Here is a 14,928-nt window from a genome sequence, read left to right on the forward strand (position 1 = left end):
GGAGGAAGTCATGGGCACTTTTGATTTGTAGCCAAGTCAGACAGAGTTGTGGGTAACCTGGGAACCTACTACTTGAAACTGACATCTGAAGTGGAGTTGGGGGGCAGCCTCGTGGGACTGAGCCCTTAACCTATGGGGTCTGACACTATCTCTAGGCAGAGAGTATCAGAATTGAGTTAAATTATAAAACACCCAGCTTGTATCGCAGAATTGCTTGGTATGAGGAAAAACCCCACACATTTGGTGACTAGAAGTGTCAGAAGTGAAGTACTCTGAGTGTAGTAATCATGTGAGAATAAAGGGAAAACTCAAGAGGGAAGACTGGGTTTTTGTAACTCATCAGTTTTACTGTATACTGTTACATATGTGAAGTATTTCAGCCACTTTGAGGTAAACAAGTTTTTGTACCCTGGACTTTGTTATATTAGAACTTGAAATATATTGTGAAATAGACACATTGCTTCTAATTAATTGTATTAGATAATTGAGTAAATGAATAACATTATAGGAGGTATTCGATTTATAAATAACCTAGGTACTAAATGCTTGGTTATATGTAATTTAACAAGGTTTAACTCTTCCTACCTTAAAAATTAATAGCATGTCAGTAAAATTGGCATTTAAGGTGTCAGGCTGCTATAACAGCATACCATAGACTGGATGGCTTAAACAATAAACATTTATTTTGCACAATTCTGGAGGCGGGAAGTCTAAGATCAAGGTGCCAGCAGATTCAATGTCTGGTGAGGACCCAGTTTTCACTTTGCTCTCACATGGTAGAAGGGGCAAAGGAGCTCTCTGGGGTCTTTTATAAGGGCACTAATCCTATTCATGAAGGCTCCACCCTTACGACCTAATCACCTCACAAAGACCCCACCTCCAAATACCATCACATTGGAGATAGGCTTCAACATGAATTTTGGGGACACAAACATTCTATCCATTGCATAAGGATCCTTGATTCATAAAGTACAGTAATTTCAGGTGTTTTAATCTACATAATGTCAGAGGTTTGGTTTTATAGAAGCACATGCTGAGACAGAGTCTGGGGTACAAGATGTTGATTGGGGATCAAGACCTGTGAAAGGAAGATGAAACAGCATTGGGCAGAGGGAGAAGTCAAACAATGATGCAGACTTAACAAAGCCTGGACCAACCCACTCAGGAGCTCTGGAGCAAGTATTTACAGTTAGGATTGGACGAGAGGATGGGTCCTTTATACCCACCTTGCTCAGCCACTGGATGGGTTGCTCATGGAAGGGTAAGGAGGCTCTTTGCAGCTGAGGCAGAGTCTGGAGAAGCAGACAGCTGAAGACAGTCTGCTATCACATTCCTTGCATCTGGGCAGCAGGTCTTACCTTAAAAGGGGATCTGGGTGGTGGTGGTCTATAATACGTGGCATTTTCAAAATTATGTTCTAGAGCACCAGCCTTCTGCAAGATATACTGACAGTATCCCAAATGTATCTATCCATGAAGTGACCATTCATATTCCCTTATCATGGAAATCAGACTACCTACATGAGCATACTAGTCTTTGAGAAGTAATCTTGCAGTAATCAAACCCATTTGACATTATCTAACACATTGGTTACCACTCATTTAACCATAGAACACTCTTGGGGACACTAATGACTCTTGGAACACCAAAAGAAAAATGCTGTCCAGCACAATAGACTTAGTGAGTATCTAGGCTTTTATTTGGATAGAAACCTCAATTCTTTCTGATAATGGGAATAATTCCATGGTTAAGAAGAAAGTCAAAGCTTTGTTTTATATATCCTCTAAACCTCTAAAGAGAAGTATGGCTTATATTTTCTCCCATCTGAATTTTTTTTAAGTTAAGTGGTAGTGGACTTCCCTGGTGGCACAGTGGTTGAGAATCTGCCTGCCAATGTAGGGGACAGGGGTTCAATCCCTGGTCCAGGAAGATCCCACATGCTGCGGAGCAACTAAGCCCGTGCACCACAACTACTGAGCCTGTGCTTTAGAGCCCGTGAGTCACAACTACTGAGCCCATATGCCACAATTACTGAGCCCCCACGCGACAACTACTGAGCCCACACGCCGCAACTACTGAAGCCCGCACGTTCTAGGGCCCACGTGCTGCAACTACTGAGCCTGTGTGCTGCAACTACTGAAGTCTGCACGCCTGGAGCCCATGCTCTGCAACAAGAGAAGCCACCACAATGAGAAGCCCGTGCACTGCAACGAGGAGTAGCCCCCACTTGCTGCAACTAGAGAATGCCCACGCACAGCAACAAAGACCCAACGCAGCCAAAAAAAAAAAAAAGTAATAGTAAATTAAAATGAGTTGGCTAACACCGCTTTCTATAATTAATGATCATAATTATAGCTACTGACTAAAACTTGGGGCTCAGGAAGAAAGCCCCCATGAAAATAAAGCAGACACCCAGCAGGGCTGCCCAAACCCCCACACAAATGAGTTGGTTCCACCTGGGCTCATCATAATCATGCATGGTATTCACTGCTGTTAGCTAAAGGGTTAAAGGGAAGAAGTTAATCACCATTTATTCAGCTTGCTGGAAGTTGATTTCTTTTTGCCTCTGATCTGCAGTTGGAGAGTGCTAAAAGCAGAAAGAACAGGAGTTAACAGAAAGAGAGACAGATTTTATGACTTTCATTTAGTGAAATTGCTAAGGACATGATATTTTTCTGATTGCAACCGGAATATTCCAGGCCTCCTATATTCAATTCTCATCCTTATGCTGCCAAGCTTACCCTTCTTCTCACTTTGCTGGCTCACTGGCCCCAACCTACCCCTACAGGACATGCGTCTTGAACAAACCTAATACCCCTTGGGCTCTCCCACAACACCTTGGAGAAGTGAGTGGTGGTGGGCAGGTTCCCTTTTGCCCTTCCTAGCTCTGTTTGCTGCTTCCAGCTTCTTCAGGGAGGCCTCCCCGCCTGCCAGAGCACTCCTGAGTTCCCAGAGCTGCAAATCCCTCCACGTGCTAAAGGGACATGTGGCTTCTGGCTCTTCTTTCTCCCTAGACACTGTACAAGGCACCGCACAGAAACAGAGAAAACATCTCTCCAGCTGTGTCACACTTTGCCCTCTAAAGTTAGAGATGCAATGCTTCATACCCCAAGTCTCAGATCCCTAATATCAACAGCTACTTCAACTGCCATTGACTACCTGGAAACACAGGAATCAGAGCTAGTCCCTGATGCCGGGCCGGGAAACAGGGAAATGAAGAAGGTAGTAATCTTGCCCTATTACCCCTCAGAGAAACTTCTTCTTTCCCTTTCTTTCTCCATGCAAATAACTCATGTAATTTGAGGCTGTGGGACCAGCAGTAGCTCAAGCAGAAGCATAGTGGAAAAGCTGTACCCCTGACCAAGTGGTTCAAAAAGAGTTTTTTCTACCATATGATCCAGCAACCCCTCTTCTGGGTGTACACCGAAAGGAAATGAAATCAATACCTCATCTGAGCTCCCACATTCATTGCAGCATTATTCACAATAGCCAAGATATGGTCGACAATGAATGGATAAAGAAATTGTAGTATGTTACGTGTACAACGGAATATTATTCAGCCTCAGAAAAGAAGGAGATCTCGGCATTTTCAACAACATAGATGAACCTGGAGGGCATTACACTACATGAAATAAACCAGACACAGAAAGAAAAAAAACTGCCTGATCTCACTTATAAGTAGATTTCAGGTCCTCTCACCATACACACACACATACACACACACACACACACAATGGTTAACTATGTGAGATAAGTCAATTAGCTTGACTATAGTAAACATTTCACTCTGTATAATAAACCATCATGTTGTACACCTTAAATATATAATTTTGTTTTATTTTTTTAAAAAACAATCTCATCTCAATGGGAAGGAAAATCAAACATTTTTCTTTCCAGAGATTCAGTTGTTTCCAATGGCATTGGGAGCAAGGATGGATATTCCAGGCATGTCAGCCCGATGTTTCCGTTGATGCCGTCCTGCTGAGGTCTGTCCATGAAGAACATGGGAAATTTCGGGGGATGATGAACCACGTGCTTACTGTGGAGAGGATTACAAACCCACACATGGTGACAGCAACTCCATATGCCCTGATTCCATCTTCCTTCCTATCATGAGACACAGCTGGTAGGAAAAGTGGGTGGGGAAAACACATTTATTTTTCGAAGCTCCAAAAGATTAACATGCTACATATTTTTATTTTTTAAAGGTCTTTGTAAGTATTCAAGTCCGTTCAAATCCAAGGAACTTTTATTTATTTATTTATTTGTTTGTTTGTTTGTTTATAATTTATTTCTGGCTGTGTTGGGTCTTTGTTTCTGCGTGCGGGCTTTCTCTAGTTGCGGTGAGCACGAGCTACTCTTCGCTGCGGTGCATGGGCTTCTCATTGCAGTGGCTTCTCTTGTTGAGGAGCATGGGCTCTAGGAGCACGGGCTTCAGTAGTTGTGGCACATAGGCTCAGTAGTTGTGGCTCACAGGCTCTAGAGCACAGACCCAGTAGTTGTGGCGCACAGGCTTAGTTGCTCCGCGGAATGTGGGATCTTCCTGGACTAGGGCTCGAACCTGTGTCCCCTACATTGGTAGGCGGATTCTTAACCACTGCGCCACCAGGGAAGTCCCCATATTTTTAAAATGCACTATTCTTAGAAAAGAATATTTGTTTATGCTTCTTCGGAAGAAGAAAATAACTAATGCTGACACTGCCCAGGCCAGAACTCAGCTGCAAACAATTCCCTCGGTGATGATGGGCTCTGCTTCTCTGCCTGAGGGCGTTCTCTGGGTGAGGGGTCACCTTTGTGCAGGGCTGCCTCCAGGTGCAAGGGAATTAACATCCCGGCATCCACCTTCAACCAAAGAGGGGCAGGAGTTTGTACATAAAGAGCCCAAATTTCTCTCCTCGGCAGGACAATTCTGCAATTCTGAGGTATGTTCTGTGAAGTTTCTCAGTCACCCCCAAGAGGATTACACTCCAGCGCCCATAGCAGTAACCTGCTCATAAATGCATTGTATGTATTTGAGGTTTTTTTCCCATCTCTGTCTCACCCACTCCATCACCATTTTTCCTGGCATCACCTCTCAAATTAATAACCTCCACCCAAATCTTCATTTTAGGGTCCGCTTTTAGGGGAGCCCAAACACAGAAACCATATACAGAAATCTGGGATTTTATTTCACAAGTTTTATATGCAATCCTGCCGACCTCCTGCTTCTGAAAGGTTTTAATGCATCAGCATTAGATTTACCAACCTCTGGAAAAATTCCTATGTCCTTTCACAGACCAGGAAAAAGTAGTGGATTGACTAGCTCGGAACGACCTTCAGCTGACAGTAGTGGGGAAAGATGGTAAGACCTCTCTCTAAAGAGAGGGAGGTGGTTTAAAAAAATGCCCTTAGGCAGTACAACCCTGGAGACCCTGGCCAGGACAGGAGGAGACAGGACCTTCTGCTATAGTCCTCATGGATGAATCCAATTTAGCTAATGTCTTGTAGTTTATGGGCAATTGTTTAACATCGTGAGAAGATATGGAAAAAAGAATTCAGCAGTCATTAAAAAGAGAGGAAGGTTGCCTTTTGCAAACCTTTTGCAGAAAGCAGCAGAGGAGGGAGCAATAGAAAAGGATCAGACAAACCAGGCCATGTGGGAGCACCTTGGAGAAGCTACCTATAGTCACTGTGGGATCTCCTCCTAAGAATGCAGACTGCAAATCCTCACTATTCAGTGCAACCAAGAGAGGAGGCGCCCCTGGAATCAGAAGGCCACTGGAGGAAGACCTAGGGGGTCAGTGTTTTGCCACCAGAGCTATGAAGATGGGCTTAAGAACATCAGCTCTAGCTGCTTAGGTGATTCACTTGCAGGACTTGAAGACACCGAAGAAAGATGGGGCAGATCTGGAAGAGAGCCCAGAGCTTGGGCAGGCAGAGCTGCAGCTACATTTGCAAAGGGAATCAGAAGCCTCAGCGTAGGCCCTGCTCTGAGCCTGGGGGGCCTGGAAGTCTAGAGGAGCCATCTCACAGTCCTGAAAGGGGAAAGCCCCAAGACTGAGGGCAGTAGACCCGGCCACAATTATTTTCTTAACTGTCATTGAGAGGAAGACCACTATGTGGGACAATCAGTGTTGCCCTGGGTGATCCAGAAGCTAAAATCTTCTCAGTCGGCGTGAAGAATACCAGGTAGGGCCAATACACAGCCACCTGCTCAACTTTAAATAAGATGCTAAAATTGATACCTGTTGCTTTGTTCTTCCTCATGAGCTGCGAGGGCCCTGAATGTGCCAGATATCTTTGGTTTGTCCCTCCATCCTGCTCCTGCCATGGGACTGAGCAGTAGGGATTACATCAACAGGCATCCAGGCTCTCTGGCTCCCATCTGGGTTCAGCCAATGGGAGTCGCTGGCGGGAGATAAGAGAGAGAGAAAGGAGCAGGGAGGAAGGCTGGGTTCTCGGTTCCCGGCTCCCTCTCTGCAAGGTCACCCAGGCTGGCTGCGCACCTCACCGAACATCCCTGCCTCTTCGAAGGGGGCCTGCTCAGCAGGACTCCCTCCTTCCAGGTTTGAATCTCCTCTCCCTCCTCTGGGAGGGGTGGGGCCTCGGGGTGGGATGGGGGAAACGACCCTGTTGCTGCTGGTACTGTGATTCTCATGCATCCCGCCCACTCCTATGTATTTGGTCCTTTTGTGAACAAGTCCTCTTTGGATTATCTTAATTTGATATACCATCTGTGTCCCGTTGGGGCCCCGGCTGCTACAGTGGCGGGGACTGGTGGGGAAAGGATGAATTAGCAAGGGTGGCCACAGGGGCAGGATCGGGGTAGAGACATGGCACCTTGTCAACACGTGGGCTTCTCAGAGGCCTTAGAGCTGCAGACAAGTCCATGTCAGACCCAAAGCAAGGACCTGGGACATGGCCCTAAGCAGCAGCTCTGAAAAGGCTTTTCCCTCCAGATGGTGGAAGTGGGACAGGTGAGAGCAATGCCAAACCTGCGCAGCAACAGGGTGCGCCCGGAGATGAGAATGGAGGAATCAACCCAGCCAGGTGGCCAGACGTCAGCTCCAAACAGGCTCCATACCTTCCTCTTGTACACACACACACACACACCAGGGGCTTAGCCGGGATCAGGAGGACCCATGAAGGGCTCAGTGTAGGAACCAAAAGGCCTAGGGTAGGGGTCAGCTTCTCATAGGGGAAGCTGTGAACTCTCCTCATAAGGAGACTCACACGGTCTTGGAGAGTCCGCGAGCTGCTGACTGTGCAAAGGAAATACCCTGGGTCCAGCTGAGGAGCAGCACGGTGCCCGAGTTATGGACTATCCCTCCAGTCGTCCTCTGGGAGAAAAGCCATAAGGGGTGGAGAACACACCAGAGGGGCACTGAAGAACTGACTGGTGGGACGAGTACAGCCGGGAGGGAAGGCTGAGTTGAGTCTGGCCATGGAACTGTGGATCCACTTCCCAGGCAGGTATTTGCATGAGTGGATCTCACAGAGGGGAGGGAGGGCCTGAGAGGACATTTGATGGTACAGGGACCCTGGGGGAGAGACAGGATAGTGGTGAGTTCATTCTGGCATCTGGTACCCAGCCCAGCGTCAGGCACCAGGTCGGAACTCCATGGAGAGTGGCAGTCAGCCCATTTCTGGCCCAATAAGGACTGACAGGCATGACTTTCCATTTAGCATCTGGAAGCTCTTGCAGCCCGAGACTCAGCACCCTGGGCAGGGCAGCAGGGTCCAAGAGGTGACACATGACAGATGTGCAAAACAGGACCCACCCAAGGCAGCCCAGCAGACACAGGCTGATTTGCAAACAAATGAGACACTGCCTAGTGTTCCCTCAGGTTTGGAAGAGGGGGGCTCTTTGGGGGATAAAGTCTTCCCTTAGTGAACAAGTAAGAATAATGATTCAACAAATAATGGGTATAAATGATAACAAAACCAGTTCCCATGGGCTGCTGATACATAGACATGCCATATGAGAAAGGGGTGGCTTTCTTTTAGCCCTTCTAGCACATTAGCACGGATAGAAAATAATTGGGGAGAAAGGCATGATGGAAAAGAAATATGTAATAATAACTCAGATCTTTTCGAATGGTAGGTGAAGTGAGTGGGGTCCTAAGGGAAAGCCCCTGTGATGGGCCGCTCCAAAGGCACCGAACTTCCGAGGAGTCTCATTAAGAGCTCATCAAGAACTTCAGCTATCCTGGCTCTAGCTTCCAGGCACGGAGCCTCCACTAACACTGAAGGGGGAAAGGTAAGTAGCCCAATCACTTGTTACCCTATAACTGCTGTAGACAAAAGTTCATTTTTCTAAAACTTTGCTGCCAGTTTCTACCAAGCACACAGAAAATATAACTGACCTCCAAATCAAAAGTTTACTGCCGTGCCATTTTTTTAAATCATGCCTAGTGTTTCCCATTTCTATTACACCTGTTTTGGAGCTCTGTGAGAGAATGAAGTCTTCTCAGTGGCTAAAAATAATGTTGTAGTAATAATAGCAGCTAACTTCTGAGTGCTTCATATGTGCTAGCCATATACAAAGCTCTTTATTTGCAGCTCTCTCTTTTTTTTTTTTTTTGCGGTACGCGGGTCTCTCACCGTTGTGGCCTCTCCCTCTGCGGAGCACAGGCTCCGGACGCGCAGGCTCAGCGGCCATGGCTCACGGGCCCAGCCGCTCCGCGGCATGTGTGATCTTCCCGGACCGGGGCACGAACCCGTGTCCCCTGCATTGGCAGGCGGACTCTCAACCACTGCGCCACCAGGGAGGCCCGCAGCTGTCTTATTTAATCGTCACAATAACCCTATGAGTATTACTATGACCAAGCCCATTTTCCAGATTAGAAAACTGAGGGAATTGAAATCGCTTGCTTATAGGTAGGGAGCTGGGATATGAATGGTGGAGCCCTAGAGTCCAAGCTCTGAACCACTGGGCTACATACATGGTGGAGCTGTCTGCTCCCCACACCCCCCCCCCCACATCACTGAGATTAGAGGACTATGTCTGGAAGTGCTATGATGATGGGGAAAATTCATGGAAACTTTTGGAAGTAAATAAGGGAGAGTATAAATTAAAAATGCACACACAAAACCAATTTTAATCTAGTAAAGGCTGGTTGGAAACCTTTTAGAAGAGCCCTCATTTCATGCCTCTGTGGTTGCAGTTCCTGAACTAACACAGGTGCCCCAGGAGAAAAGCCCACCAGAGCAGATGCCTTCAGAACTTACCACTTCCATTCTCAATATATTTAAATGTCATTTCATTGCTTTTGTCTGGAACAAAATGTATTTACACCTTGGAGTGTAGCGTACAATATGAACTATTAAAAGAGTAATTAAAACCCGTTGTGATGGATGTAAACAAATATTGAATCATGTTGTACATCTGAAACTAATGTCATATGTCAATTATACTTCAATTAAAAGAAACCAGTTTTGACCAGTTAAGTGAGGGAAACCACCAAGAAAACATGTGAAAATACTTAAGCCTGTAGCAAGGCCAGAAGTATGCTGTGAGGCATAGTGAACAAAGTCAAAACTTCGTTTAAACTGGTTCTTCTCCAATTCTCCTTTTTTGAATTTGATAGAAAATAGTAAAAGAAATATGAAATTAATAATAGATGTTTTGTGGACATAAAAATCTAAATTTACCTCAAATCATTATCACTAGGAGTAAAACATACCTATGGGGCAACAGTACTGTTTTCTCAGAATTAAGTGCAAATTTGGAAATATTCCTTTCCTCCAATTGTGGCAGAAGAGAAAAAAGAGGGTGACTTGCTGACAAGAGTCCTGTATCACATTTCTGAAATACAACCTTAATTCCTCTGCTTTTGTTCTTTGACTCCTAGACTCCATTTCCCCCGTAACCATTCTGCATCTTCCCTTCTGCTTATGCACGATGCCCCCGCCAAAGGGAGCAATGAATTGGTGAAGATTTAAAGATTGCATTCTTCTTTCTATCTCATTCATATTAAATACTGAGCCAACAAATTGTACAGTAAGTGATTTATAAAGAAAGAACTAGGTTGAATTTAATAAAGAATCAGTTCATGACCAGAAAAAAAAAAACTAGAGATATTGATAGCATATTTAACCATAAATTTTAATCAAAATATTAATGCCCAGAAAATATAGAAGGCATCTAGACCATATAGGTTTGCCTGATTATTTACATAGGAACAACCAGGATATTAATTTATGATATAGGCCTTTTTTTAATAAATTTTTTTTTAATTTATTTATTTTTGGCTGCATTGGGTCTTCGTTGCTGTGCGCGGGCTTTCTCTAGTTGCGGTGAGCGGGGGTTATTCCTCGTTGCGGTGTGTGGGCTTCTCATTGCGATGGCTTCTCTTGTTGCAGAGCACAGGCTCTAGGCACACAGGCTTCAGTAGTTGTGGCATGTGGGCTCAGTAGTTGTGGCTCATGGGCTCTAGAGCGCAGGCTCAGTAGTTGTGGCGCACAGGCTTAGTTGCTCTGCGGCATGTGGGATCTTCCCGGACCAGGACCCGATCCCGTATCCCCTGCATTGGCAGGCGGATTCTTAACCTCTGTGCCACCAGGGAAGCCCTATGATATAGGCCTTCTGAAGTTTGCTTTCCTGGAAGTATCACAAGGAGTCTTAGATGGACTTTTAAAAGGCTGTCCTGGAGGTTAGACACTTAGCCAAGTTGAAAAATCTCCCTCCTCCAGATTTCACTGGCAACACCCATATTGTGAGCAAATTCCTCTGTTCCTCTGTTCTTCAGGTCCCCCAAATACCCCAAGCTTCCTGGCCTGCCCAGAAGTGACCTTCCTTAACTCTCCTGAAGGCTAGGTCCTGTAAGCTGGGTAACAGACCAGTTTTTGGGGGACTACTTTAGTTCCTCAAAAGTCTCTGGTCATATCTGGTTAAATGACATCTCTCTCCCAAATATGACATTCCAGGCAAGACCTTGATTGCATAATTAATTTTTCCAGTTATGGGCTGGTAAAAGGAGGCCAGATTCTTGTTGAACCTTTGCAAATAACTCTATTGCTGTGGAAAGTAAGGATACTCAATAATATTTTCTGAATTCAAGTCGTAGGGGGGAGGGGAGTTCAGTGAAAAAATATAACATTTAAAAATGTTTTATTTCATTTTGTAAAAGCAAAGTCTACTAAATTGTTATGGGATACAGACAGATTAAGAGGTAAGGGCTTCTTTTTATATCCAGAAAGTATGACGTTAAAACAACATCAGGGGCTTCCCTGGTGGCGCAGTGGTTGAGAGTCTGCCTGCCGATGCAGGGGACACGGGTTCGTGCCCCGGTCCGGGAAGATCCTGCGTGCCGCGGAGTGGCTGGGCCCGTGAGCCATGGCCGCTGAGCCTGCGTGTCCGGAGCCTGTGCTCCGCAGCAGGCGAGGCCACAACAGTGCGAGGCCCGCATACCGCAAAAAAAAAAACCCCAAACCCCCACAATATCAGTGATATTCCAAACATATAACCACATCATGCCTCGGGAGTTCATTTGTCCCAGGTAATTAATTCTTGTTCTACTGTATCTTGGGTTAGCAGTTTTATCACACCATCTATTCTCAAATAAAGAGTTCTGGAAATCTCAACCCAGTCTTCAGTGATAGACTAAAAGCTGTCTAAGCAATGCCAACAGAAGTCTACTGCCAAAAGTCTGTTCTTTGAAGTATCATTAATTTAAAGTACCTGGTAGAGTCTTTTTCTGTGGGATTCTGAGACAGTATTGTTTGAAGACACAAACTCTGATCTGTAGCTGATTGCAGAACCTTCAGGAAAGCATTAGAGTGAAACACAATCTATTTGTAGATGATAAAGACTTACAACAGCTGTGGTAAATGTATTATTGACGGTTTTCAAAGTAAAAGGTCTGATGAGAGTTTATAACAAGAATATTGCAACTGATAAGTAAATTTAGTTGTTTTTGTGGCATGTAAAATAAAGATAATGGAGTCATTTCAAAAACATTTTAGATAAAATGTCTATAAGGACAATAATTAGTCAATTTTCAAAGTCAGTACATGTTTCATCGGATTCATAAAAATGAATGAATCTCATTTTTACATATAATAATCTTGAGACATAAGGTACATAATATACCAAGGACATACCCAGAATTTTCTAAGACTCTCTGGAGAGTATATCAAGAAAGTCAAGTAAAGAGAGTCAGTAAGTCTGGAGTAAGTCCTAAACATCTATATTTTCATGAAATTTCTTAGGTAAGTCAATTAAAAACCACTGGCCAAAAAGATACTAGATTCAAATTAAAGAACTAAGGTTGCAACCAAGTTTTAAATAATAAGTGAAATTATGACTGATAACCCTGTAGTGCTGTCAACCAACATCATCAGACAAAGAACCACCACAACTCTGATAAATATAGAAAACCTCATCAGAACTATTTCATATTATTTCAGTGTTTTCCCTAAGGTTCAAACATATGATTGAAAATGAGGGCATTGACATTTCTCCACAGGCTTCCTGTGAAATACAACATTTCTAAAGTATTATAATGATAACATTTTACTTATACAAATTTAATAGATTCAACTTACAGTTAAAAAGAAAAGCATGATTCTTTCATAAATAATTATTAATTATTAATGAATAATAACATTGAAAGCCAATCACTCTGGAATTGCTCATATCTGCTTAATAATAAAAACAAAATTCAATGTATGTTTCATTGGTATGTTGGAAAATGTATACAACACATAAAGTGAGGTATCGCATTAGAGAAGGGTGCAGACTTGCCACTAGAGGGCACTATAAACAGATTACAGAAAGAACCTCTGTCTTTAGTGATATGAAGCGTGATTGCATTTGTCTTATAAAATCTTAAACCGTTAGTAACAAAAGTGAGAAAGTACCTCTCTTTGAGACTTGGAAAATGTGCACTCTCGTTGCCACACTAGCTTCATGGGTATTATGTAGGGGATTCCTGCTGGGGTGGAAGTGCAGAAGGTAAGGTTAGAAGGCTGCTCTGGTCCATTGCTAAACTAGACCCTTCACGTCAGATTCATTTATTTCAATAGCTTTTCAAATGTTTTGTTATACAACATGAAATTAAAGAATAAACGCATCTATGTACTCCTCCCATGGTTTAATAGGGAGATATAGGTACTTGCTTCGGATGTTTTCAAGAAACCAAAAACAGTACAGGTAGAGGTGAAGCCTTTTTTAACCCTCTCCCAGTTCCATTTGCTTCCCTCCCTCCTTATATGGAACAATTCCAGAATAAACCAGTATTCTGAAACTGTGTCCATCCCACCCTGTGTTTAATACCTATATTACATATAAGGAATATACCATTCATATTCTATTGTCGTGTTCCGGGGGGACTATTCCTTCCCTACCTTTGTATTCTTTTCTTTATTCCTGCTACTGGGTTAGAAAATATGTTTTCTTCCTCTTCTTTTAGTATTGTATTTTCAGGCCAGTATACGTGCTACATTTAAGGACCTTAGAATCTTAAATCTGATCCTCCCAAATCCCATACTTCATGTCATCTATCATATGATTCTTTTTTACCATCATTGCCCATCACCCATTAATATTGGATCCCATATTTCTGAGTTTTGGTAGTGGGAGAAGCATCTGTCTGCATTAGTTCAGATTATCATGCTGCTGGAAGCCCACAAAAAACCTTCTAATTGGTCTTCCTTCCAATTCATTTAACCACTATTATAAGATTAAATTTTTTTAATTGAGGTATAATTGATTTATAATATATTAGTTTCAGGTATACAACATTGTGATTCTATATTTTTATAGATTATACTCCATTTAAAGTTATTACAAAATATTGGCTATATTCCCTGTGCTGTACAAGATATCCTTGTAGCTAATTTACTTTATACATAGTAGTTCGTATCTCTTAATCCCTTATCCACTATCTTGCCCGCCCCCCCAGCCATCTCCCCACTGGTAACCACTAGTTTGTTCTCTATATCTGTGAGTCTGTGTTTTGTGTCTGTTAATATTTGCTTTATGTATGTAGGTGCCCTATGTTGGGTGCATATATATTTATGATTGTTATGTCTTCTTCTTGTATTGATCCCTTGATCATTATATAATGTGCTTCTTTTTCTCTTGTTACAGTCTTTGTTTTAAAGTCTATTTTAAAACAAGATCTATTTTGTCTGATATAAGTATTGCTACCCTGGCTTTCTTTTGATTTCCATTTGCATGGAATACCTTTAAGTCTTTTAAGTCTTTTAAGTCAGTAATCCTAAACAGCCTTTGGCCTGCTGGTGTGTTGGCTGGGTCCTGACAAGGTAGACTGTGGAGCTGCAGTGGTCCTGGAGTCTGTGTCCACCCACTGGTAGGTGAGGCTGAGGTCCAGGAGATCCTGGGGTGGGTGCCCACCCACTGGTGGGTGAAGCCAGGAGTGGGTGAAAATCTGCAGGTGGGTTTGATCCAGGCTTCTTTCAAATTACTGCTTCTGCCCTGGGTCCTGGAGCGTGTGAGGTTTAGTGTGCACTGTTTAAGTTTCCCACAGCCCTCTGGGACTTCCAAAAGTAAGCCCTGCTGGCCTTCAAAGCCAAATGTTCTAGGGACTCAAATCCCCCTTGTAGGACCCCCAGGCTGGGGAACCTGATGTAGAGCTCAGACCCCTTATCTCCTTGAGGAGAATCTCTGCAATTGTAATTATTCTCCTGTTTGTGAGTTTCTCACTGGTGGCATGGGTCTTGACTACACTGTGAATTCGCTCCTCCTAGCCATCTCATTGTGGTTCCTTTTTTATATCTTTAATTGTAGAAGATCTTTTCTGGTAGATTCCGGTTTTTCTCATCAGTAGTTGCTCTGTAAATAGTTGTTGTTTTGGTGTGCCCGTGAGAGGAGGTGAGCTCAGGGTCTCCCTACTCCACCATCTTGGCCAAGATCCTCTACTGTATATATCACTATCAGATTATTTTTTAAAAAAATATATACATATATTGTATTTATCATAT

The sequence above is a fragment of the Orcinus orca genome, chromosome 3, assembly GCF_937001465.1.
Source record: "Orcinus orca chromosome 3, mOrcOrc1.1, whole genome shotgun sequence".
NCBI classification, from domain to species: Eukaryota; Metazoa; Chordata; class Mammalia; order Artiodactyla; family Delphinidae; genus Orcinus; species Orcinus orca.